This window comes from Macaca mulatta, chromosome 17 (assembly GCF_049350105.2).
Source record: "Macaca mulatta isolate MMU2019108-1 chromosome 17, T2T-MMU8v2.0, whole genome shotgun sequence".
Classification (NCBI taxonomy): Eukaryota; Metazoa; Chordata; class Mammalia; order Primates; family Cercopithecidae; genus Macaca; species Macaca mulatta.
In genome coordinates this window covers 102,197,720-102,225,610 of record NC_133422.1, presented here as the reverse complement: position 1 = coordinate 102,225,610, position 27,891 = coordinate 102,197,720, and the positions used below count along the sequence as shown (strand labels likewise).

The 27,891-nt window shown below is 39.3% G+C and overlaps 1 protein-coding gene and 1 long non-coding RNA gene across 2 annotated transcripts in view; both read left to right on the top strand.

Annotated features, from left to right (window-relative positions):
- NALF1 (NALCN channel auxiliary factor 1) overlaps window positions 1-27,891 on the top strand; it is a 706,477-nt gene that overhangs the window by 189,487 nt on the left and 489,099 nt on the right. The gene's annotated exons all lie outside the window — the stretch shown is intronic.
- Window positions 116-6,857, top strand: LOC114673472 (uncharacterized). The gene is made up of 2 exons (XR_013408011.1): window positions 116-2,844; window positions 4,661-6,857. It is a non-coding gene; the product is annotated as an uncharacterized LOC114673472 (long non-coding RNA).

Sequence of the window (27,891 nt, the reverse complement as noted above, 5' to 3'; positions counted from 1 at the left end):
ATATTACAGTAGCTGACTTTAAATGATTGTAGGAAAATGTAAGACTGAGATCCTTTCAACTTCCTATTTCTATATGACACTTGTTTCCTCTTCCTCACCTTTCACATTTGCACAGGGAGTGGTATGAAGAAGCTCTTCTGAGACCCCTTAGCAAGGTCAAGGATTAGAAAGATTCAGAAAGGAGCGAGGTGCTCCCCTGCACCCTTTGTGAAGTGATGAGCTGGGGGTTAATACTTCCTGCAGGTGCTGGAGGTTGGTAAAACAAAGTGCTGTCAGGTGGGGATTCTGCATTTGGGAGCCACAGATCGCTGGTGGCTCGCCCTTGCCTGGAACGTCAGGAGGGCTGTGGCCTGAGGTGCAAGTGCCCTGAATCCGGAGTGCCCTGGGCAGCTGAGATGGGGAACAAATGGATGAAAGGATGCTTTGGAGGTGGCTCCAGGGCTGGCCTATTGCCAGAGTTTGGAGCAAGGACATTTGAGTGCTTTTCCTGCAAGAGATGTGGGCCATACAGGCAAAATCAGTATTGGGTTGATGTGGGTCTCCTTAGCAGGTGTCCAGGAGACCTTCACAGGGTGTGTTCCACTGGGAGTCCAGTGACAGAGGACAAAATTGCAAGTAACCCTCCCAGAACAGAAATGCATCTGTGCAGGATGAGGGAATCCCAGGAGAGAGGAGCCCGACAGGAGAGCTCTGAAGAGGACCTGCATTGAGTTAGAGTCAGCTTCAGTCATACCAAGGCCTCTCTGGGGACCCCAGCATTCAACTTTCCAGCTAAGAAAGGACAAAACCAAGCAGCCACCTGGAGCAAAGCGTAGGGAGTGAAAGAACTGCATTCTCCATCCCCACTGCAGCCTTCCAGCCATGAGCTGTGGGAAACAGAAATACTGAATGCTCGGTTAATTCTGGAGTTTGGAAGAGCATCTTTACATGTAGATTCTAATCATAGAATTAAGATTATTTCACAGTATAAAGTGACCCCAAGTCTGTCTCTTGACTACATATAGGCAGGTGTGGTGTGGGAACTCTCTCAGAAGATTTGTTCAGTGTCTGAGAAAGGTTACTGAATCCGATATTTTTTTAAAGGTGGTAGGAAAACAATAAAATTATGCTTTCTTATGTCTGCAGTTGTGTCTATTCAACTGATTGTATTTATGTATTTATATTTGGGTCAGGCTCTTACCCTGTCACCCAGGCTGGAGTGCAGGGGCACAATCACAGCTCGCTGCAGCCTCGACCTCCCCAACTCAAGCAGTCCTCACACTGCTAGGACCACAGGTGCACTCTGCCGCACCTGGCTAATTTTTATTTTATTTTTTTTGTAGAGACAGGGTCTCACTTTGCTTCCCAGGCTGGTCTTGAACTCCTGGCTCTGACAGTCCTCCTTCCTCAGCCTCCAAAAGTGCTGGGATTATAGGTATGAACTACCATGCCTACCTCCCATTTTAAATATTTGAATAAAGAACAATTTGTTACTAAAATTGGCCCTAAACAGTATTCAATTTTGCATTTATAATGAAAACAAACAGGCTTTTGAAATAGTTTGGGGTCATCCTATGGCAGAGGCCATTGGAAAGTCTACTGCCCCTGGACTGGGCTGGCTTTCAGTGTGAATCTCAGACGTCCTGATTCATGCCCCAGTGCAGCCCACCTTGTGGAGGAACCCGTGTAGCATAGGCGAGGCAAAGGTGGGCTGGCCCTCGCGGAGATTGTAGTTCAGCCTGAGAGGCGGATAGATAATGAATGCATCTTCACTCTAAAGAGTACCCATTTTAAAAAGTGTTGAGAAAGAAAATGTAAGAAAAAAGTGGAATCACGAGACAGCATGAAAGTGTAGCCTCATCTTGAGTGGGAGGCCCTGGGGGCCTTGCTAGGGATGAAATATTTGAGTTGAATGTGGACGGGGCATAGGCAGATAAATAGGCAGCGTGTTGGGAACCGCACAATGCTGGCAGCGGGAACAGCCTGTGCAAGGGGCTGAGGAAGGAGGGGAGAGTGCTGTCTGTCTGAAGAACTAGAAGAGCCTCAGGATGAGTGCAGGGAGGGTGGGCCCTGAGTCCCCAGCCAGGCTGGAGAGCAAGCAGGGCAGATCCCTCCTTCCAGATGACATCGCCATCACAGTTGCTGGCAGTTTTTGGCTTCTTAAAGCACATTACAGTACTTGTCTTTCCTCCTCTTCTCAAAATGAAGGCAATAATACTTTTTATTTTTCACAGAGTTGTTAGAGGATTAGAGGACTCAATGTGGGCCTGAAGAGGAGTTTGTACGACCTAGGAGAAAGCAGGGTCTGGTTAGGACCAGTGTATTTCAACCTTGTAACTTGTCCAGCAATTGTGTTTCAGTGTGTTTCCAATGCATGATTTATTCATGTCTGTTCGTGAAATAAAAGGCCAGGAGGTCATCTGGGTGCACTGTGGTTGTAGGATTTCCATGGGAGTCCAGCGTGCACATGCTCCTGGGACAGACAGAAGAGCCGACTGGGAAGCTTGTTTAGGGGTAGTGGAGAGGAGGAGGAATAACGAGGCCACTCTGTCATTTCAGCTCGCTCTCTTTTGCTGCTTCTCAGCCTCTGCATCTATAAATAGTTGAGGCTTCTGGAACAAGCACAGTGTCAGGGCTGGTGACAGGAGGAAGGAGGGGAATTTGCCGTCCTTTGGGTTCCCTTGAGAGGATGGCCTCCCTTAGGCACCTACAGCCGTTGGATGAGAGCAGGATCCAGATGACAGCATTAAGTGTCACAAGATTGGACCAGCCTTGGGGACATGGACAGCCCGCTCCGATCATTTCATCTGACTCGGTCTCCCCAGCTCACCTCATGGACAGTCCTGCCTCCCCTGATGTCTTCAGGTTGGTATTTGAATTTAAAAATGTAGAGGTTAACTGGGCATAGGGATTATGTAAAATAGTGGGTTTTTTTTTTTTTTTCAAACTTTTCTCCCTGAAACCGTACAGTTCGCTGATGCACCCCAGGGCAATGAGGGAGTGAGAGGGGGTGAATCAGGCAGCCCGCCCTCCAGCCCCAGCTCCACCAGACCAGCGACCCTTTCATCTCATTCACGTGTTGAACTTGGTCCACTAATTTCATTTGAAGTCAGTGTGGCCAATCTTTATTAAAATACACAGACCAACGATCAAATAAATAACTATTTTGGGCTCCTGATTCTGTCAAATTCTTTATTTTGCTGATAAAGACACATGGCTTCAAAAACACATTTCCGATGTTAGCGCCAGTCGTCTCTTGAATGTCACACATGTACTCCCGGGTACTTTGCTCTGTAACATAGGGTCAGGCACCAGTAGGGGGAAAGACCGTCAGTAGGGAATGGTGTTATTGTCAGTGACTGCTGAAAACAAGCCTTCAAGCATTCACTCAGCTTTAGCAAAATGCGAAATGTGTACTTAGAAAAAAACAGGCGAAAAACTGAAAAATTAACTGACATGACATGTACACACAGTCACACATACACTCACACACTCACACGTACTCTTACACTCATGCACACTCGTACTCTCATACACCCTCACACCACTCACCCTCTCTCATGGATACACACACCCCCTTACATTTGCACATTCACAAACTCTTACACTCATGAACACTCACACTCATACATTCTCGCACCACTCACCCTCTCTCATGGACACACACACCCCCTTACATTTGCACACTCACACTCATACATTCTCACACCACTCACCCTCTCTCATGGACACACACCCCCTTACATTTGCACACTCACATACTCTTACACTCTCATGCACACTCACTCTCACACCACTCACCCTCTCTCATGGACACACACACATTCTTACATTTGCACACTCACATACTCTTACACTGTCATGCACACTCATGCTCTTATACACACATTCACACACCACTCACCCTTTCATGCACACACATACATTCTTACACTTGGAATCTCACACATACACACACACTCTCATATACACACTGTCACAGTCTCACAACCTCACTCGTGCACACATACATCCTCACACACAGTCACACACCCTCATTCACACACATTCTCACACACCACACACCATCACATACACACACACTACTCACACACCCTCACTCGTGCAGACACATGCCCATCGTTATACACACACTCTCATACGCACTCATACCCTTGAGTTCTCACACTCACATGTTCACACACAGACACACACACACTCATACACAGGGGAACATAAGAGCCGGCATCAGAGCAAAAATAATTCAGCTTTCAGGGATCCAGGAAATGGTCGTTCCTGTGCACGGGGTGGTGCTGAAGCTTCCTCAGGAGCAACCTGTCAGCCTGGTGTCATCACAGTCATGGTTGGCATCTGTACGGAGAGAACAGTTCCTCGCTGTGGAAGTAAAATGGCAAATTGTGGGAAGAGATGAGCTGGGTAACACTGGCTCCTCTTGAAATGCAGAGCCTGTGTGGGCACAGCTTCTGGGCAGCTGGGTGCCTGCAGCTGGGCACCTGGGCATCTGGGCACTCAGGCAGGGACTCTGAAGCATCCATGCTTGGGAGATATCCCACCCCTTCTGATGGCCGCCGAGGGGACACACACTCAGATGTCCTGGGGATGTCGAGGGAGGGAAGCATGTCTCTTCAGTAAAAGAATGGGAGCAAAAGAAGAGCCGTGAACACGTGTTTTTGCTTCTTAGAAACAGCTGCATGGAGCCAATGGACTCAAATACGCCCAGGTGCAGAGCTCTGACGCTTTAAGAAACCTAATGCTTCAGTAAATAAGTGGAGACACCTGGGAATGGAGTGACCGTGGGCTCGGTGGAGCTTCCATGGAAAGATCCATCTTTTCCCCGCAGAGGTTGCTTGGTGTTGTGAAAATGGAGAGAAGCCAGGGAAGGCCAGGTTGCCCACGGTGGAGCGGCACAGCGGGAGCTGAGGACCGCCTGGATGAGGGACACTCTGCACCGAGCAATGACACCTCCCTGACCCCGTGGGGGCCACTGAGGAGGTCCTGAGGAAGGTGCATGCCCTCCGTCAGGGTGCAGAGCCCACTTCCACCCAAAGGAATCGGAGTTACACCTTATAATGTTTGTCATGATTCTAACCTGCTTTCTCCTGCATAAAAGTCACTTGCACAGTGAAATCTGGCTCTGTAACTACCCCTCCGTCACCCAGCCCGCGGGATATAACATTCGCTTCTTTGACAAATATTTATTGAGCAATTATAATATGCTAAGCACTAGATGTATCTAGCGGGGATTAATAAGGAGAAAAACACTTTGTATCCTATCGTAGGTACATTTATAGTTAAAGGTTTTCACATTTTCAAAACAAACTTAAAATGTTTTTTGAAAAATGCATATTTTCCTGCCATAATTTTTTTGATGTGAAGATTTACAAGGTTATGAGAAATTAAACGTTAAATTTTAGATGCAGTTATCATATTTTAACATATTTAAACTATAGGAAACTGAGGCTATCCCAGATTATACAAACTATATGGGGCTAGAGAGAAAAGTCAGAACAATGGAAGGTGAGTGAAAAGTACAGCTGACAATCATTTAAGCGGCCTGAAAGACCTTTTACGGAAAGAGAAACAAATGCGTCTCAAACCACCAGCTGTTTGCCAAACACTTTATCTGTAGCCACCTGAAGCCCCTGATATGGTTAGGGTTTGTGTCTCCACCTAAATCTCATCTTGTATAGTAATTCCCCTTATCCCTGTAATCCCCACGTGTTGGGAGAGACCAGGTGGAGGTAATTGAATCATGGGGCTGGTTTCCCCTGTGCTGTGCTTGTGATAGTGAGTTCCACGAGATCTGATGGTTTTATAAGGGGCTCTTCCCCATTCGCTCAGCATTTCTCCTTCCTGCCCGCTTGGAAGAGGTTGCCTTGCTTCTCCTTCACCTTCCACCGTGATTGTAAGTTTCCTGAGTTCTCCCGAGCCACGCTGAACTGTGAGTCAATGAAACCTCTTTCCTTTATGAATTAATTACCCAGTCTGGGGCAGTTCTTTATAACAGTGTGAAAGTGAACTAATACAAAACGCAGACGAAAGCAGTGTTCAGGGAAGCTGGTGACTTGCTTGAGGTCACAGAGATTCGGATTTGCCTCTAGGACAGTGTAGGACACAGCTCTGTTTTATTGGACACTCCTAATCACTTCTCAGGCACCATGTGTCTGGATAACGATGGCATTTTGCAAAAACAGAAGCCCTGTTAACATTTATGTAGATAAGTAGGTCATTCTAGAATTTTTTTGTGTGTAACTGAAACCTTGAGATTCCTACCCACCTCCCCTCCCCCTCGTAGCCCTCACACACCTCCTGCCGCCCATAGGCTGAGCACACAGTTCATCCCTCCTGTTCCCAATGTCCTCCTGTCTGTGGAGTTCATTGGAAGGAAAGAGAAAGCTCGTAAAGTGCAAGCTAAAAGTAAATGCTTCAAAGAAGGTCACTGACTTCGCAGATAGTCTAGCCAGGATTATTTTTCATTTTGACACACAAAAGGGATAGACTTTAAGATTTCTGTACTTGTTTATGGCCTGGTTATTAAGAAATCCAAAAATAAATAATTTAACTGAAAACATTTTAGGCCATGGCTTTGTGTAGACGTTTTTCAAACTACCATGGCAGAAATATGGTATGTACAATTAAAGGTTTCAAAATAAAAAGCTGCCTTTCTAAACCCAAGTATGTATATTCTAGAAAATTCAGCTCAAACTTCCTTCAACCATCTGAATTACAGGTCTCTACTATTTTGTTTGCTTGTGGTTGCTTCAATTATCTCACAATTTACTTTTAAATTATTTACAGTATAATCACAGACTATGGATACTTTGACAGAATAATATGATTGAAAAAACAATTGTGGATGATAAAAAATTTTAAAGCAATATTTTGGTCACATTTTGTTTTTTTTGTCTTTTCTCACTTGACAGTTTATTATATTTCTACGTGTTCTCATAAGAAATGATTTTAATGTCTGATATTCCATTATGTGAATTTATCATGACATATTCTCCTGTTTCTGCACATTAAATTTAGTTTTGATTTTTTAGGAATTATAAAAATGTGCTCAGCATAATTGATTATACATTCTGTGCCCAATTCTAATTATTCCTGTGACAGAATTTTAGAAGGAGAGTTACAAAACTGAGTGTCTAACCTTGTTAAGGCTCCTGATAAATATTTGTTTTTCTCAATTGCGTTTATATACATTTACACATCTGTGGCTTCAGAAGTACTATTGGCCAGGCGCGGTGGCTCACGCCTGTAATCCTAGCACTTTGGGAGGCTGAGGCAGATCACTTGAGGTAAGGAGTTCGGGATCAGCCTGGCCAACATGAAAAACCCTATTTCTACTAAAAATACACAAGTTAGCCGAGCGTGGTGATATGTGACTGTAGTCCCAGCTACTCAGGAGGCTGAAGCACGGGAATCACTTGAACTGGGAAGGCGGAGGTAGCAGTAAGCCAAGGTCGCACCACTGCAGCCTGGGCGAAGGAGCGAGACTCTGTCTCATTAAAAACAACAACAAAAGCTAGGACTATTTATTCTATCTGGTCATATATATGATTCTGACCTCCAAAGTGGAGACGGTGTCTCCTCAAAGCCATAAATCTGTAGGGTGTTTAGCAGGTAGATATTTTGTATCCTGATGAATTTCAAAATTCTTTTGGTATTTTATTATTCTCTTCTCCTTGGGTTTTTTCGGCTTTATTGAGATGATTTATATGATTTTTAAAGTCAAATAATTTTATAGGCTAACAACAAAAATAAGTATAAGTACTATTTTAATACCAGTTTTAAAATGTATGTGTATGTATTTGTGCATTCAAATGTCAAATGTGAGGTATATACATGTACAAATATATTTCAAAGATAAATATTTTCCCCTTTCATCTTTTCTGTAAATTGTAGCTAGAATTGCATTTCTAAAGTAAAGATACACACAGAACTCTCATAAAATGCTGTGATAACATTTTGTCTGTATGACAAAGCGCTATGTCTGTAATGGGGCCTGGCAGCCCTCCTAATCTAGCCCCATTCCTCTAGCCTTGACAGGTAATTTTACATATTCCAAGTATGTCACATATTTTTATACTATGTCCTATGCCTAAAGGAAGCATGCTGTGGATTTTTTTCTTCCCACTATTCCTTCACTGGAATACCTAGACTCTCCAAAGGTCAAATCTTCACACTAGAATTCTCAGAATGCTGACTGCCCCATTGAGATATTTAGGCACCGGATCTAAGTCTATATGACTCTGTTGGTTGAATGAGTACTATTTTTAAAGCAAATATACTGGAAAGGTTATAAGGTCTGGAGTGGTCATTTGGTCATAGTGTGCATTTGTTTAATTTGATTATCCTCTTTCAAGGGAGCGAAGGAAGAAGTAGTATTGACTCCTCGGAGCAGGCTTGAGTGTTTTTCTAGGGCTCTTGTTTAAGCAGGTGAAAGTTCATGAAGACCTTTGTACCTCTGGGGAAGGAAGGACAATTGGCCTGGGAGGCAGTTGATCTGTAATTTCACAAGCCTTGGAATTCTGCTTGTGGCTGACAGTTTCCGATAAGACTGTCTAGAAATCTGGTAGGTAGTGGCTCCTCACTCCGAATAGGGGAGTCTTACCTTCCTCCATACCTTCAATGGAGCCAAGGAGAAGGTGTGGAAAATGCATTTTTTAGATCCCTGTGTATGAGTGACATTCTTTGCCACATCTGGATTGGCTCTACAATAGTGACTGGTATTCCTTGTCAAAGTAATTCAAAAGTGTACAAGGACAAGAATTGACATGTGCTAATACCAGTATTTAAACTGTTGGTGAGAGAACTAGGCAGCAGTAGCTAGGGAGATGGAAGCCCCAGGCAAAGGACCTTAGGTACACTTTTCTGTTGGTCACAGTATACTCAGCCTATTTAATGCCAACGTGATATCAAACCAGTTAATGAAACAAAAACACTTATTTGAGGACTTCAATATGATTAAAGATACAGTTTCAAATTCTAGAGATTCCAGAGAAAGAAACAAGAGGTAAAGGAGTTACAATGCAACATGATAAAGATGGTTTAACATTTTTAACAGATACATAAAGATTTCCTCCCCACCCCCATTCCCAGAAAAGCCTCTAGAACAATTCTAATCGCATTTCTTCAACAAGCATCTCCTGGGCGATGATGCCGTCTATGCGTAGGTACAGAGAATTTTGGGATCCAGATATAAGCCTGCAGCCCCATAGCCGATAGCCCAGTGGGCGGCAAGCTCGAACCTGCTGATAACATCCAGGGACAAATACCAGGGATGTAAGAGCAGAAGGATGAGCAAGTTGCCATGGAAATGGTACACAGAATATCAGTTTCCTTTGGGAAGGGAAAATCTAAAATGAAAGGTGATATTTGAATTGAGCCTTTAAAAAAGCACAGAAATATATCTCCAGCCCCAATTCCTTGGCCTCTTTATCTGTTGACTACAGTACCGCAGGGGACCTCTAGCCTGCCTCTCTCAAGGTGTCGTCCTCACTTTGTAACAAATCTTATCACAACATCCTCATCTACCTACCTCTTAGCCTCATCACTGAAACTAAGAATAGTCCACATCATTGAGCTCCAAGCTTCCAACAGGATCTGACCTTTGAGTCACTGGGGAGGGAGTGAGAGTTCGAGAAAGAAACATTTCGACAACACACTTCTCCCCAACTTGACCTTTACTTCTGCCACCCTGGACTTTTCCCTGGTCTCTGAATTGAGAAGCCCTTCCTCTTCTCTGCTTTTGAAACGGTGTTTTATGGTCTTGCATATATTTAACAAGAAGTTTTGCATTGTCCCTTCAGGTCTCTGCCTTGGTTTGTGTATGCATTGTAATGTATATTATAGATGTGTGATTGTTTCCTTAATGAGCCTCTCCCCAGTCTGGAGTCTCAGCCCCTTGAGGACAGGCACAGGGCCTACCACATTGCATGACAAGTAGAATGGACTCAATAAATGCTATTTAAGAAGAAAAAAATGAATAAATGCCAATCTCCCAATAGAAATAAATTGAGAAAAAGGGCGTAAGTTTCAGCGGGGACAGCATGAAAAAAACCTTGTAGTCATGAAAGCACAGGTCATATTCAGAGACCCACAGTGAGGGCTAAGTAATAGAATGCACTCAGGATGAAATGCAAAAGAAGCTGGGGTGTTTGGTTTGCTTAAGATGCTTGATAGCATGCTTGTGTTTTGGATAATAGAATTTACGGTAATGCAGATTTTGAAAAAGTTATGTGTGAACCCTATTTTGTTTGTGAGTTATATCTGGACTGCAATGCAGGACAGTAGGCTAGCAGAGAACCTGGAGGCAGGGATTTTGTTCAGACTTCTTTTTTAACCTTTCCACTGGTCACACTAGGGCAAAAGAGCAAGCAAGGCCAGGAAATCAGATTAGATATTAAAATCTATGCTGGCACTTGAAAGTGAAAATTAAGTGATGGTTTGGTGTTGCTCTTGTCTTTGGGCCAGTAATAAAGAGAACTGTAAATGTGTTTTAGAGGACACCTAATAGCTGCTGCCCAGCTCATGTGGAGCCGGCCCCTGGTATTGGGAGAATGCTCAAGTCATCTCTGTGCCTTCTGCTTCTTCAAGTGGATCAGCTCCAACAAGTACAACTGAATGACATCTTCTGTGACCCTCACCTCATTTTCTTTTTCATTATTACTATTTTTTTATTTTTGACACATAATAATTATAAATATGGAGTACCTAGTGATGTTTTGATACATATAATGTATAGTGATCACATCAGAGCAATTAGCATCTTCGTCATCTCACATGTATCATTTCTTTGTGTCAAGAACTTTCACTATTCTGTTTGATCCTATATATTGTGGCTAGCTGTAGTAATCTACAGTGCTGTAGAACATAGAACTGATTCCTTCTATCTAGCTGCAATTGCATATCCTTTAACAAAGCACTTCCCATCCCTGATTATTTTTATTTATTTATTTTAGTTGGAAAACGCTATGATCTGAGCTCATGGATTCCTGTTCAGAGCTTGATCCTGAGAGAATAGGACTAGCACCATATCGTCAAATTGGGCATAATCACTAACATTCTCCTGTGGTAAACACAACACCCCCTCCACCTTCCAGAAGGCAGCAACTGGATTGCTTCCCTGGGACAAGTTCCAGTCCCTGGCTACAAGAGGGGTGAGGTGCATCAGGATATTTTGGTGGTTTATTTTCCTCTACTAATTTCATTAAAGCATTTCCCCTGAGAACTAAAGCTCATTACATTAATCCTTTAGCAGCAGAGAAGACAGGAGGAAAGAGAAGGGGAAGGAAAAGGAGGCTTAGTAATAAGCTATTGGAAGGTCTTTAGAACACAAGATAAAAGCCCAAACATGCAGCTGCACCCGTACAGAAAGGAGAGGAAACAGAATAGGTGTTTTTGGTGTAGATGCTATAGGTGCCTTTGTTGGATATGGGTGTGCATGTGCTGTTGACACTCTTGAGTTAGAAGTGAGCATCTAGATTTGGGGGAATAAATATATCTCCATGTGAAGGAACAAAGGAAGAACCAATGAAGGAAAAGGCAAGTATGGGGGTGGGGGGGAAGGTGAAGACGAGGTAGTAACTGATGCCAAACATTGATGAGCATCATGTTGGGGACAACAAAGTCCACAGTTCTCAGGTCACGGGTGACATTGGAGAATTTTTTGCCTCAGGTAATTTTAAATCACCTTAGGTCACTGGAGTTTAAGTAGGGAGTTTGTGAAGGAGTCAAAGTATTGACAGAATTGTTTGCTGATACTGGTGATGGTTATAGTAAAGAGAAGAAATTGTTGAAGTAATGAGAAAAAGAATAATGTGAAAGAATCGCAGATTTTAAAAAGACAATAGATGCCTGTTCAGTTAAGGGTTATGTCAGCTATAACCAAGTTTCCCAGCCGGTCAGCCTCGACTGTCTTCTCGCCCAGTATCTTCTCTGCTATCAGTTTTCTTTCTACACAGTGGTGCTGAGGATGAGGCAGGCCTGACTATACTTGATACTAGGACTGTGTTTTCACCTCCCTGTCTATAGCGAGTACCTCCCCCATGTGCTACCCTATGTTAGACTCTATGGATAAGACCTGAACTGCAGCATCCTAAGATAATACATGTTGCATCAATTTTTTCAAAGGTAAACGGCTTGACGAATATGTGTGAGATATTATTAGACTGAAAGTATAATAGCTATAATAGTCAATCTTCCTCTATTATGGCAAGCTATTTGAGAAAGTCTCATGACACATTTATGGAAGGATTGGAGAGAAGTAGATTGGATAACAGGCTTAACGATGCTTCATAGCTGGTTGGTGGCCTCAACAGTATTCATTGATGAATACCTGCTCATGGGGACCCCGGCGTGTCCAGGAAAACGGAGCTCACGTTCTCCGAATGCCTACTTTGCAGGCGTCGTGTTAGGGCTGTCACATAGACGCACCCGTCTATGTGGCAAAATAGTGGGAAGATTTCTGGGTAGAGGTGACAAGCCTATCGAGCCTGGTGATAGCTGGTTATCCAAGACAGAATCTTAGTTCAACCTTAAGCTTACCTATAGAACCACCTAATCCTCCTGTAAGCTTAATTGCTAGTCTAAAGAGGGACAGCTCTTTAGACACTAGGAAAAAACCTTATAGAGAGAGTAAAACCCTCAATTACCATAGTTGGCTTAAAAGCAGCCATCAACTAAGAAAGCGTTCAAGCTCAACACTAACCACCCCAAAAAATACCAAACACATAACTGAACTCCTCACATCACATTGGATTAATCTATCACCATATAGAAGCAATAATGCTAGTATAAGTAACATGAATATTTTCTCCACTGCATAAGCCCAAATCGGATCGAAAACCTCACCGATACCTAACAGCCAGGCATAGCAAGCACAAACAAGCCCATGCTACCTTAGAAAATATAGCTTAGAAAATAGCTTAGAAAACTATAGTGAAAAAGTCTTTTCTATGAACAGGAACCTACTCACATTTTGATGTGTATTCTTCCAGGCATATGACAACCTTCTGGACAAGAAATGTCTCAACCTGTCCTGTTTCACTACTGTACTGTGTGTGCACATTTTTCATATAATTGTCAGAGTTGTTTGATTTTTGTGGATTTTCTGGTCTTGTGTATTACCATATTTAATTTATTTTCAAAAAGTCTTTTTTCACCTATATGTGGCAAATATTGTATTGACTTTTTAACTTTTAAAGCATTTTTTATGTAAGTTTTAAACTTTATGTAACATTGATCAGTCTTTTGTGTAATTGTTTCTACCTTTGGTATTAGATTCCAAAGGCCTTTCCCATACAGCTTATATAAAACTGTGTACCTTGACTTTCTTCTAATCATTTTTACATTGCAAATTTAATGCAGCATAAAAGACTATATGCTTGTGAGCTATAGATCTAATTCTTTCATTCTCAAATGATTATCCAGTTGTCCCAGCCCCCAATCAATTTTTTCCTTCTGCTTTTAAATGTTTTTATTGTATGAAAAACTCCCCTGTTTAATTCTTTGTTTTTATCATCTGTTTTCTTTATCATGGATATTTCTGCTTATTTACTGGTGCCAATATTTTAATTATCATGAGTTCACAAGATAGCATCTTAAGGAAGTACCACTTCTATATTCCTCAAATTTTCTTTACTATTTTAAGTACTTATTCATTGTTTTAAATAATTTTATAAAATTTCAGTGAAAATTATATTTACTCTTGTTCTACTCTATTAAAATTGAATTGAATATACACAACTTTCTCGATAAGGAAGTTGCACATCTGAGAGATTCAATGACTGTTTCAAAGTAACAGAATTAAAAATCAACAGAGCTGGGAAATGATACCAGGTGTACTGTCCACAAGAGTACCTGAAAGGATGGAGAAGACGCTAGATAATGGAATCAAGACCCAAAAATGTCTTGACTGACTGTGTAGATGAAAACCTCAGTTCCAAATTTTAACTCTGCCAGCACAGGGTATTACTCTTAAGCAAGTATAGGAGACCTTGCTTAACAATAGTTTCCAGAAAATGTCTTAGGGTTTTTAGGCTGTAATCTCAATGTGAGCAGCGCCGTGCCATAAATGCTCCTCAGACTGTAACAACGAATACCGTCAGTGGTTGTGAAGAACATTGAACAGATCTGGGCTCTGTAATCGGAAGAGCTGGTAAGAGATTATAGGTGGCCCATGGGATATGACAATGATAGTAAAGATTCTCAGAACAAAAACAAGCCGGCTATATCTGGCAGCTGTGGGTGTAACACCTTCCATGTCTCAGGAGAGATGTTGGGCATTTACATACTTCATTTACTATATAGCCTCGAAAAAAGATGGTCTCATCACTGATTTCCATGAGAAAAGGGGACTCAACTCTAGTCCATCTTTATGAGAGGTCTTAAGTCCCTTACCTTACGTTCCCTCTTCTTGAATATAAGATCATTGAGATACTATGGCCCTTCCTAAGTTCTTGTATGTGTGTGCCTGTGTGTGTGTGTGTGCTTGTGTGTCATGTTTGTGCAGTGTATATAAAAGAATAGTTTTACCAGTAGGACTTTTACTAGTCAGTAAGACCACATTTAAATTCACCTAGTAGATGCCTGTTTTAGTACATTCTTCTGTATAATGAATTCACCTTTATATGCACACCAGCAAATTCTCTGGAGATGATCTTACTAACCTTTTCAGTAATTTTAATGTGACTCAACTAAAAGCATAAACTTATCACTGTGCAATGGTAGATGGTGAAGTTGAAAGGATGCATTTTTCTAAAAGTATTTAAGAGTGACTATTTTGCATTTTCTGTGACTCATTAAAAATTATAGGGTGAAGCCAAATAATTCCAAACATCATTTCAGTTGAGTTGAGCTTTCATAAGTAAGGATTTGCAGCATCATTATCCATATAATTCTGTGACCCAGAGAGAATATTAAAACAGTGCAGTGCTGGAAAGTGGGAGGGTGGATGCTGAAATAGGACTGTCTGCAGTTGCATTTGTTCTGACTTGCAGTATATTCCAAAGCACTTCCACTTAGCTTTTCTTCAAAAAAGAGCCAAGGGATTGCTTTCTTATTTAGTTACTACAATGAGCACATGAACATCAACAGAAAACACTATTGAAATAAGGAAGAAAAATATGCTCTTATGCTCTTCATCTCTGAAAAATGTGGTTGTGTTGGTAAACCTTTGTGATGAGCTCACACAGGCTCTGCTTGTAAACCTGTTGTAAATAACAGATGTTTGATTGTTCTCGCAGTGGCTCCGTGCTTCTTCAGAGAATCCAGTATTTTTAGCAGGTTCCCATGACTCATTTATGTTGTATTGAATTGGTTTGCTCTGTTAATGGCATGTGCTTAGTCACGTGTTCCTGTTTTTTTATTTATTTGGATTAAAGATGGCACTTAGCAGTTTTATAGCAGCTTTCTGAGTTTCACATATTCTAGTTTTCAAGCGTGTGCTACAATTCTGCACAACCATTTAAGCAATTACTACTAAGAGGAAATTCTGATTACTGGTTATAACTGGATAAAGTGTTTTCATATGTAAAAATTATGTCTTAAAGCTATAACTAGCATTTCTCAATTACATTGAGTCTCTCCTGAAAACTAGAATCACATCATTTTCCTTTCTTTTCTTCTGTGTATTCGGCCTAGGGTAATGTTTAACATATAATAGATTATCAGCAAAATGTTGATTATATAAATATAAGTAAAAATATACAAAAAAGTTTAATATCAGTATTATGTAATTAAGTTTTGCAAAAGTATATATAAGGATTAATAGCAAAGTCTAAAAGCAAGAATTCTTGAGGATGGTTGACTGATTTCTGATTTCAAAGCTACCATTTTTTTAAAGATGTGTTGAAAACTCAGAATGTCATTGTAATACTTGGTACAGTATTTATGGGCTGTCCATCTTCTTTGAAGCTCATAGCGTCCCCTAGGTCTGATCTCATTAAATTTCATGCTGTTTCTCTGAGGTAGGTTATGAACCATAACTAAATTATAAATGAAAAGCTGTTAGATTTATAATAGAGTATTTCATGGATGGAGTCTCATAGGGCAGAGAGGCCTGGACTCTACATGAGCACGTCTCAGATATCATAGGACAGAGTTGCTCCTAAGTGTAGTGTATGCTGTTGTGTAAGTTCTAGGGTGTGAAAGAGAAGCAGTTGCCATCGTTAACTCAGAAACCCCTAAGAAATATAATTGTTCATCATGAATATTGCAAATACTGAAACAAAGGAAGATTTACTTCTCTGGGTATCAGACAAACAGAAGAACCAGCCAGCTTCTGCTTGCAAAATCTCAGTAGTGGGCTCCCTAGAGAAGTTGAAGCTGAGTGACTCTCAGGATAGGAAGATACAAGGCACCATCAGCTCTTCTGATCCCTGTACCCACCCACAAGCAGGACAACAGGAGCAAAACTACCTGGGTGTTGGGCCTCACCAAGACACAGGAAGGGAGAAAGGATCAGGGACTTTCCAGATCTCAAAGGCGAGTTAGTAGTTGAGATGGAAAGTACAGAACAGAGAATTACATACTATTTTCCCATCTTTAAACCCTGCATGTTTATTCTTTGGGTAGGCAAAAAATGGAATATCTGTTTATATTTTATTTGGTGGATTGTTAGGCGATATATGCCTTACCATAGTCTAGTGACTTTTGAAAGAGCTTATTTCAAAATAGACTGGAAACTAGTTGAACTACCAATATATGTTTTCAGTGAAGTTTGAGACACATCATTTCTACTTAAAAAATAATTGATATAAATTTCCATATGGTCACATATTTTTCCATTGTAAATATGTTAAATTGGGTATGTAGATATTTGTAGAGATAAATATATAACAAAAAAGTAGTTCACGCACTTCTTGCCATTTTAAGAAATAAAGTATTTTCCATTATATAGAAGATTTTTCAAAAATTTGAATGCTCTTCTATGATTGTGTAGTGGTTTGATTAGATGCCTCTTTTGCTGTGAAACTATTATAGCAGACCAAATGTTTTGTAGGGACTTAATTTCTGATCTCTGTAGAAGTTTACACAAATTAACTGTTTCTAATGGATGGCATTCTTTTTTTTCTAAAAGGAAATTAGAAGAATTGAATTTAAAATGTGACTTTAAACTCTGAAAACATATCTGTTGGAACAAGAATATTAACACTGCATTTTCCTTTATATTATTTCTCTACCTTCAAATATGCTTTAAGAATCTTAGAAATCATTTAGTTTGAATGCTCACATAATTAGTGAGGCAAATGAGGCCTAAACCATTAAGTGACATAAATAAATGAAAATCAAATATTTATCTTTTTTATTTTAAATAACCAAAAAGAACATTGATACTGGGGCCTCTTTTCCTTTTGACTTGTATTTTAAAATTATATGAAGTGAAACTTTTTAGTGAGGGTGGTGGTGATAGGATCTCTTATATGACGATTTTGTGAACTGAAGAATACAAATATTTTCAGGGCATAGCAGCATTTAATTTTTAGTGTGTGTATGGGTATTGGGGTTCTCATAAAATTTGTATTTACTCTCAAATTTTAAAATGTCCTTTATGGTAATTACATACAAGGTTCAACACAAATTGTTGGGTATCTGTTTATTAATTTAGGGTACATTTATTGAGCAATTAAATTAGGTGGAAGAATTGGGATCAAGATGAAACTATAAAAATCTAAAAAATGCATGAGTATAATTGCCTGTTTGAAATGGTGTAATAGTTTCTACGAGAAGTCTTCAAAAAGTTCATGGAAAATGCATATTACATAAAAAGCTATGCATGGTTCAAAACTATTTTGCACTAAAACTCATATTAACTTGCCATAACATGTCTGACCAGGATCTAGTCTGAGGCACTGAGAACGATAAGGTATCAGTTTGAAAAGAGCCACATGACTACTAAAATTGAACCATAAACTAATAGCAAATTTATGGTGAATCTTGGATCAAAACATGAAATTATTGATATTTTACAAAAAATTATGGGGGCAATGCTTCAAATGAATCAGCAGTTTAACAGTGGATAACTCATTTTAAGAAGGAATGAGATGATGTGGAAGATGAGCCTGCAGTGGCAGATCATCCATATCAATTTGTGAAGATAAAATTAATCTTGTTTGTCCTAATTGAAGAGGATCACAATTAACATTCAAAACAATAGGCAAGGCCATAGCCATCTCAGTGGGTTCAGCTTACAGTTCTGGCTGAAAAATTAAAGTTGAGCAAACTTTCCACCCCATGGGTGCCAAAACTGTGGCACCTACATTAGCTGCAGACAAAAATAGAACTTTGAAGGGAAATTTTAAAGAAGTGTTATAAAGATCCCCAAATATTTCTTTGAAGAATTGTCACAGGAGATGAAACATGGCTTTACCAGTATGAACCTGAAGACAATGCACACTCAAAGCAGTGGCTACCAAGAGGTGACAATGTTTCAGTCAAAGCAAAATTGGACCACCAATAACAACAAAGGTCATGGCAACAGTTTTTTGGTACACTCAAGACATTTTGCCTGATGACTTTCTAGAGGGCCAAAGAACAATAATATCTGCTTATTATGAGAGTGTTTCGAGAAGGTTAGCCAAAGCTTTAGCAGAAATATGCCCAGGAAAACTTCACCAGGGAGTCCTTCTTCACTATGGCAATGCTTTTACTCATTCCTCTCATCCAACAAGGGCGGTTTTGCAAGAGTTTTCATGGGAGATTATTAGACATCTACTTTACAGATCTAATTTGGCATTTTGTGACTTCTTTCTTTTTCCTAATTTTAAAAAGTATTTAAAGAACATCAATTTGTATTCAGTTAATATGTCAAAGACTGCATTGATATGTTTAAATTCCCAGGCCCCTCAGTTCTTTAGATATGGACTAAATGGCTGGTATCATCACTTACAAAAGTGTCTTGACCTTGATGGAGCTTATGTTGAAAAATAAAGTTTATCTTTTTCATTTTTCACAAACTTTTTGAAGTCCCCTCATATTATTCAGTGCCTCTTTATATATTTTTATTTCCGATATTTTTGAAAGCATTTAAGACAACTTACAAGACACAAACATGTCAAGATGAAATAAAATATGAAAAATAATACAAAAGAACAAGATATTTCATAGTAAAGCATCCAGTTATAGTTTACTCAGAATTTAGAGATGAAATGGAGAAGGGGAAATATATTTTCTGTAGAATTACTATTGCCATGAAATACTATATATTTATTAGACAGGATTGACAAATTTGTCTTTAAGCTTCATTGCAGCAAAAGCTAATATGGAAACCTGTTAGGTACAATATTTACAGTGCCCATATTGTAAACAAAAACAAAACAAAGGCAAAACTATTGCCTAAGAGTAAGAACTATCATGACACTAATATAAGTCTTCTGTTGTCTAATGCCTTTAGAGACATTCTCAACACTTCTGAAACAAACACAATGATAAATCTCATTGGCTGCTTGTTAAAGCTCCCTTTATATTACATGTAGAGTATCAGTGCTAAGTATAAGGAAAAAGTAAACCTTGAGTATAGATGTGTCTTCTATAGAATAACAGTGCTAAATATAAGAAAAAAATTAATCTTGAGTACAGATGTTTCTTCTACAGTAAGAAAATTAGAATGACCTAACTAGTCAAATGTTTCCTTTACAATGATATTAGGGAGTTCAAAGCTAAATTTTTTATCATCTTGTAGTAACCACTATATGCTTGCTTTTAAGCACCATATTGTCTGTTGGAAATTTTGACGTTTATTTTTTGTTACACTTTCCCACCATTATTACATGTTGTTCTGAGTGGTTTGTATGGTCAACAGTTGAAACCAAAGAGCTGGAGTAGGGTGTGAAAAGAGGACAAAAACCCCTGGGCAGAGACACACCAAATTCAAGGTACCCTGGGAAAACTGGTAGTATTTACGGAAAAACATGCTTAGGTCCAATTAAAAAAGGATGAATGTATAATATCTCACTGGATTAAAAGGATACAGTGTAGAAAAAGAAAAACAAGCTATGTGAGTATTAAAACTCCACAGAATGCATTGAAGAGAAATATTTCCTTGTGTTTATATTTGTGTAAAAGTATGAAAAACTGGGAAAACTTGGAGATGAGTGGAATAGGAGAGAAGTCCTTTTCTCTGAATGATGGGACAGTGGTTCATAGAATGAAGTTGGGGAGTGGTGGTGAGGAAGGCAGATCAGATAAGGCCTTAGAAGGCATCATGATAGGTGTTGGCTTTTCCTTTGCATTGAATAGGCAACAGTGGAGGGTTATGCTTAGAAGAGGGACATGACCTGACTTACTTGACACTGTATTGAAAATAGACTGAGAAAAGCATAGCAAGAGTGTCAGTAGAGATCAGTTAGGAGCTAATATGATCCAGGTGAGTCTGGAGAGGGGGTTGTACAAGGTGATGGAAGGTGATGAGAAGCCATTGGGTTGTAAGTCTCACTGGAAAGTAGAACCAACACAGTTGATATGTGGACAGATTGCGTATATGTGAAAGAAAGAAGTATAGAGGCTGTTTTTTTGGTTTGTCCTGCAAACTGGAAGAATAGAGTTGTCAGTAATTGAAATGGAGAAGACTTCGGGAATGGGAGAGTGGGAGGCAGGTTTGGTGGGGAAAATATCAGGTGGTTTTCTGAGATGTCTATTAAATATTAACCAGAGGTGCCAAGCAGAAGGTACACATACGGGCTCGGACTATTGGACTATCGTGGAGATTTCTGAGCTAGAGGTACACATTCGGTAGTCGTCAACACACAGATGACTATGGTATTGGGTGCAGTCACAAAGGAGGGAGTGAAGAGAGACGAGGTTAGCGCTATGGCTACACCAACATTGAAAGTTAAGGAGTTGAAGAGAATAAGTAACAGAGAATGAGCAAAAGTACCTGAAGGGGTGGGAGAAAGGAAAGGACACTGCGGTATCCAGGAGGCCAAATGTAGAAAGTGCGTGAAATAAGAAGGGATCAGTTGTGAAAATCATATTCTCAGTTATCTAGTAAGATAACAGTTATTTAGTAAGATATCTAGTAAGATAACTGAGACTTCACTACTCAATTTGGTGATGAGGTGATGACATTGTCAAGATCAGTTGGTATTATACTTTGTATTTTCTAAGTTCTGAAACAGATTATGATGTATTTCTTGAGCAGGTGATGTGGAGAATGTAGCATGAGTAATTATGGTTTAACTGTGGTATGAGATATTAAAATCCACATACAAAAACCAACAATACAACAAAACGAAACACATAAAAATACCATTATCTTGACAGGCTTCTTCAGGGTTTTCTGCTTTGAAGATCTTTAAAGGTCTGTTTAACCTTTAACCGGAGACTCAAATGCTGAAGAGGCCTTAATTGTGTGTTTTTCCAGCACAGGTGGTATCTGCTACATTCCTTCTGAAGGTCTTTTTTGGCTGTAGGACAAAGCAATTTCTATTTCATTAGTTTTCTATTCAGAGCTATTACCCTTGGACACAAAAAGGAAACATTTGTCCCCTAAGGAACTGATGAATGAATTGTATGTGCTGTTATGAAAAGAATCACTAGAATTTATCTTCACCTTCAAACACAGTTGAACATTCTTCAAGAAGGAAATACCTTAGTATATTTTATTTGTAAAGTCTTATTACTGTAAGACTATGAGATGATAGTTATATAGTACCAACATAATCAATTTTTCAATGAAAAGAAATTACTCAACCAAATATTTAGTATCACAGTGTGGAGGGGTTATATATTTTGTTAATTTGGATGAGTTAATTCATTTAAGTTCAGATAGTAGATACATTAAATAATATGTAAATATCAAACTTAAAATTCAAGTCAAAATTCTAAATATTTAATGATTTATGTAAGTTAATTTTGTTTCCAAAATCTCTAAAACACTTAGCCGAAAAAAGCATAGTCTTAATTTAGTTGAGCTAATAGTCTTTCCATTGTAAACATGTTCATTGAGCCTCTGTAAAATGAGAATGTGTTTATACAACTAATAGTGGTATCATTATCTCTTCATTAGAATATGTAGATAAATGCAGTTCCCTTTTAAAATTTCTTTACTGTTAATTTGCTAACATTTTTCATTTTTTAATCTTTAAAATTATAATACATAATAAAAGGTGAATTATGTGACATTAATTCTGTTATCAAGTTATTTTTAATGGACATGGTTCTTCAGAACTGCATGAAACACACCAGCAGGTAATATCAAAATGGCTAAAAACAACACAACTCCAACTTTAAAGAAAAATGATTCCCATGCTTTTCCTAGGCATTTGTGGATCTGCTAGTTATCAAGGTTAATTTTCTGTTAACAGAAAGCATGAACAGGCAACACTGTTCATGCTTTCAAACTTTTAAAAGTCTGCTAAATGTGGAAGCTGGTAATGATATACTTCATTGGCTGCTCTATTCTGTCTTAGCAACATGTCCTGGAAATGAGTTCTACTGCCACGTGGTTGAATACAGTGCCCAGGACTCCATGTAGACGCTTTCTGGAGCACCCTGTGACTCCGGGACCCCCAGCACATTCGTGGCCACCCAGCCAGGCTGTGATGTCCAGGCCAGGGGACACCAAGGGAAGGAGAAGAGTGGTTGCCAAAATGGGAGGAGAGGGAACAATGTGTATCAGAAGACTTCCACATCCAAAAATGTCAAGAGAAAGGATTTAATTTTAATGGGAAAACAGAGCTTTTCCTGCTGTCCTCCCCCAACCCTGACTTCTTTTATATTCTAGGGAGAATTCATAAATTTAGTCTGTCTTTCTTGGAGCAGAAGTAAGCATTAGTAATGTCCTCAATTTTTTAAAAGGTATTAGCCACAGAAATTTACAGGAATTATAAAATTATAGATTGGGTTGAAGAGTTGAAAAAAATAAAATTTATGTAGATTTATTTATTAACTTTCTTCTGAGTAGGGCTATAACAGGTGTTAAGTATCAGACTTAAAATATATATAAAATTAGTGTTGTAGACTATTTATTTATTCCCTGACATTTCTTATTAGCTAGGCATAATTGCCTCAATGTGAATTGGGCTGGAGAACCCATGATTTTCCCAGTGATGATGGATGACAGGATGTTATCTCAAACTGTGAGATGGGAGGTAATTCAGTTTTCAGAGAACATTATGTAATGCTAATTAAATTAATCCTCGGGTTATGTGGCATGTCTTGGTTAAGGTATTATACCGAGTGCTTTTATTTGTTAGGAAGCTTCTCTGTTATGCCTTTCATATCTAGTTTACCTGTACTACTAGTTCAGCTGGCCACTTGCAAAAGACGTGACTCTAGTTTGGTTGTTGGACATTATATAACATCTTCTCTACTTCCTTGAATATGTCATAAACAGCAAGATGTGAAAGTAAAAGCAAGCTATGTAAGTGCTTTCCCAAGCTAACAATAAGGTGTATGCTTTACAGATTACATTGGAAATATTTGATGCAGCCTAGTTTAATGTACTTGCCAGCACCTATTTCTAGCGATGAAAAGGTTTTCATTTAATGCTAGTAAGATTCGGAGGAAGGCAAGTGTGGAGTGGCTGGAATTTGGTCAGAAATCCTGAAACCCAAAGCCACACAAAGTTGCTCAAAAAATTTTCTCTGATGATGAATGCAATGTTTTTTGAAAGTTCCTAGAATTTAGAAGCTCATAGCACTGAAAACCTCTTGTTTGAGAGGTGCCCCAATCCCGCTCCTGATAAAATGCCTAGAGCTAGTTTTTTATAACTTTGAGCTCAACTTATGGATTTTTTTCCAAGTAAAATTATGCAATGAAGAAAATAATCCTTTGATATTTGCAACCTTACTTTTTTTTTTAGACAAATTTTTAGATCGCCTCTAGGTTTGCAGCTCAGTTGAGCAGAAGATAGAGATTTCCTACACACCACATCTCTTACCAAGGCACATCCTCCCCTAGGGTCAATATCCCTCACCAGAGTGGTCCATTTGTTACAGTGGATGAACCTACATCAACACATCATCATCATCCAGGGTCCATAGTTTACATTAGGGCTCACTCTTGGCTCACATTCCATGGGTTTAGACAAATGTATAATAACATGAATTCACCATTATAGTGTATCTCACAGAGTATTTTTCAATGGCCTAAAAATCATGTGCCCTAAAAATCATACTTTTTAACTGTTGATTTGATTAATTTCTCAGATCATAGCCAAGTCTGTGTCTACAAATAGAAAATTAGGAAATTAAACCATGCATATGAACAGTAAGTTGTTTTTTGTTTTTTCTTTTTTTGAGACAGTCTCGCCCTGTCACCAGGCTGGAGTGCAGTGGTGCGATCCTTGGCTCACTGCAACCTCTGCCCCCCAGGTTCAAGCAATTTTCCTGCCTAAGCTTCCTGGATAGCTGGGATTACAGGGTCGCACCATGCCCAGCTAATTTTTGTATTTTTGGTAGAGACAGAGTTTCACCATGTTGGCCAGGTGGGTCTTGATCTCTTGACCTCGCGATCCACCTGCCTCGACCTCCCAAAGTGCTGGGATTATAAGCATGAGCCACCACACCCAGCCTAAGATTTTAATAAATCACATGCCGAGACTATGGTTTGCATTATCAGAAACATTTTAATTTGTAAAGGCAGGTACTACTTCAAGCCTTCATTAGATTCAGAATTTCTTCTACTTTATTGAAAATATTTGGCAATTTATACTTTTTTAAAAGTGAGGGACCACCTGTAATTGGTTTATAGCCAAATGTTTAGAAAAGAATACATTACTTAGAATTCAGTGGCAGCCAAATCAATGTCATTTATACATTTAAAAGTATATATTATTGATTTTATATTTTATATTTTAGAAAGCACCACTCTAAGCACCATATCAAAAGAAAAAAACACATTCACTTCCATGGAGGTTCTTATTTTGTATGAGAGATAGGCAATTCTACTATAACACAAGTTAGACTATTGTTTATTTCAAAAAAAGATGCCAAGTAAATGCTGTAAGGGAAGGAGGGAGGATAGGTCTCTAGAAATAAGTAAATGTTAGTTTGAGGGATTAGAAGCCTGGTCTTTTTAGATCTTAACTTTGTTCTTTTAATGACAAAAATGTGGAAGACACGCCACTTGAGACCAAAGACAAAGACAGAAGACACTCCACTGATAAGGCAGCAATCTAGTGGGGAAAAAAAAGATAAATGCAATAGATTACATGCAAATTATAAGCGAGAAGTACAAATGGATGGTATGGAGCAAAGAAATGGTTCTTGATTCACCCTGGTAGGTGGCTTCCCAGGGGAATGTGACACTTCAGTGGAATATTTTTTTTTTTTTTTGAGACAGAGTCTCGCTCTGTTGCCCAGGCTGGAGTGCAGTGGTGTGATCTTGACTCACTGCAAGCTCCACCTCCCAGGTTCACGCCATTCTCCTGCCTCAGCCTCCCGAGTAGCTGGGACTACAGGCGTCCACCACCACACCCGGCTAATTTTTTGTCTTTTTAGTAGAGATGGGGTTTCACCGTGTTAGCCAGGATGGTCTTGATCTGCTGACCTCGTGATCCGCCTGCCTTGGCCTCCCAAAGTGCTGGGATTACAGGTGTGAGCCACTGTGCCCGGCCTTCAGTGGATTCTTAAACAATGAACAGGGTCCATTAGGAAGACAAGTTTGAGCGTGTGTGTGTGTGTGTGTGTGTGTGTCAGTGCTGGCTAGTTGAGGAGGGTATTCCAAATAAAATACTTAATAAGAAAATGCACAGAGAAGTGGAGAAATAATGGTGCACATGGGTAGCTACAAGTAGTTTTGTTTCCACTAACATGGGGCTTTATGGAGGAGGTGGAATAATGATCTGGAGAAGCACTCACATTTCAGGTCATTATCTTTCTTGACTGGGGACTTACTGAACAAACTATCTGAGCAGGGGAAGGGCATAATCAATTTTTGTTTTAGAAATACCATTTTCGTGGTGTTAAGGTAGAGGAACTCGAATTGGGAAATGATTCAAGGCAGTGCGATTATTTTAATAGCACTGATAAGAAATGAATGGGTCAAGGGTAAGAAGGCTTCAATGAGGTTAAAGAAGAGTGGAGCGGGAGTGAGGGAATGAGTTTAGAGCAATACAAGGTTACGAGAATGAAAATTTGGGATTTGAGTTTTCAGAAATATAATAATTTAAAGTGAAAAGAAAGAGTTTGAAAATGCTACTAGACTGTTAGAAAATCAGAGATTGAGAAAAAGGGAGCAGTCTAAACCAGACCAATTCATTTGGCTTAGAGGTAAAGCACAAATTCATTGTTCAACCTGAAGTACAGTTTGAGGTACAGAGTGTTGATAATTGATACGAAATGACCTGAGAATTGTAGATATTATGGAAGGTGATAAGAGCTATAAGTATTAAAAAGCAGGGACGGATATGAAGAATATGAAAAAGAGATCCAGAGGCATGGAAAATAGACAGATGAGACTCTTACATAAGCAAATGAATGTTGCAAGAGAGAGGAGAGATAATTAGCAGAAGGAAAAAATTAAAGATAAGAATTTTGAAGACTAAGATAAATCTACCAATCTTTCTACTTAGGAGGCTTACCAAATCTCAACAAAAGGAAATAAATTCACATCCAGAGACATCATAAATCTGCAAACCAATAAAGAGTACTGTCTTGCAAGTAGCCTATAAGACCACTGTCAGACCAACAGTCAGCATTTTACAGGGTCCCTGGGAACCAGGAGACAAAGTGCCTCCAAAAATAACTAATGTCTCGAAGATGTACACCCAGTAAAATTTTGGTTCAAAAAGGAGGGCAAGAATATCTTTTTAGTTCAACAGAAACAGTTTACGACCAAAACTCTGCACTGAAGTAAAGGAATTCTAAAACATGACATTCATGCAGGTCTGAAGTGTCAAATGGAACTGTGCACCAGGAAAATGGTAAATAAATGAGAAATCTCAACAAAGTATGCCTGGCATTGATATTTCAGTTGTTAGCCTATGATCAGTTTTAAGCATATGATCAGTTTAAGCCGAAGCTATACTTCGAAATAACAAAAATCAATAGCCTCTCTTAGGTGGAATCAGGAGTGGGCAATAGGTTTTTGTCTCCTGAGTATTCATCGTCACTGGTCTACAATATCAAGGCAGTATCCCCACAAAGACTGGTAAATACTTTCTACCCACAGCATTAAAGTCATACCCAATACATGTGATACTCTCCCCAAAACTTCCACTGCAAACTTTCTTTTCTCATTATGATTATTGATCAGGCTGTTTGTTCCTCAAATCCACATACATATGAATGAATGCATCCACACACACAAACACACCCCACACATATGCAGAAATACTTAGAATACCAACAAGAAAATAGTTGAACAGTTTACTTTCTAAATAGCTGCTATTTGATGATAGTATACCTAGTTAGGGGAAAATAAGTAATTAGTTTTAAGAAATATTTGTAGTACCTGTATAATTTCACTCTCTATATACACATACACACACGCACACATAAACTGGATACATGGGTCTGGTCAAAAGTTTGAAATTGAAAATAACAAATTTAAAAATTTTGTTTCAATAGGTTTTTGGGGAACAGGTAGTGTTTGGTTACATGAATAAGTTCTTTAGTTTTGATATCTGAGATTTTGGTGCACCCATCACCTGAGCAGTATACACTGTACCCAGTGTGTAGTCTTTTATCCCTCGCCAACCCCCACTCTTTCCCCCGAGTCCCCAAAGTCCAATGTATCATTCTTATGCCTTTATATTCTCATAGCTTAGCTCCCACATATGAGTGAGAAAATGCGATGTTTGGTTTTCCATTCCTGAGTTACTTCGCTTAGAATAACAGTCTCTAATTCCATCTAGGTTGCTGCAAATGCCATTATTTTGTTCCTTTTTATGGCTGAGTAGTATTATATAGTGTATATAACATTTTCTTTATCCACTCATTGATTGATGGACGTTTGGGCTTGTTC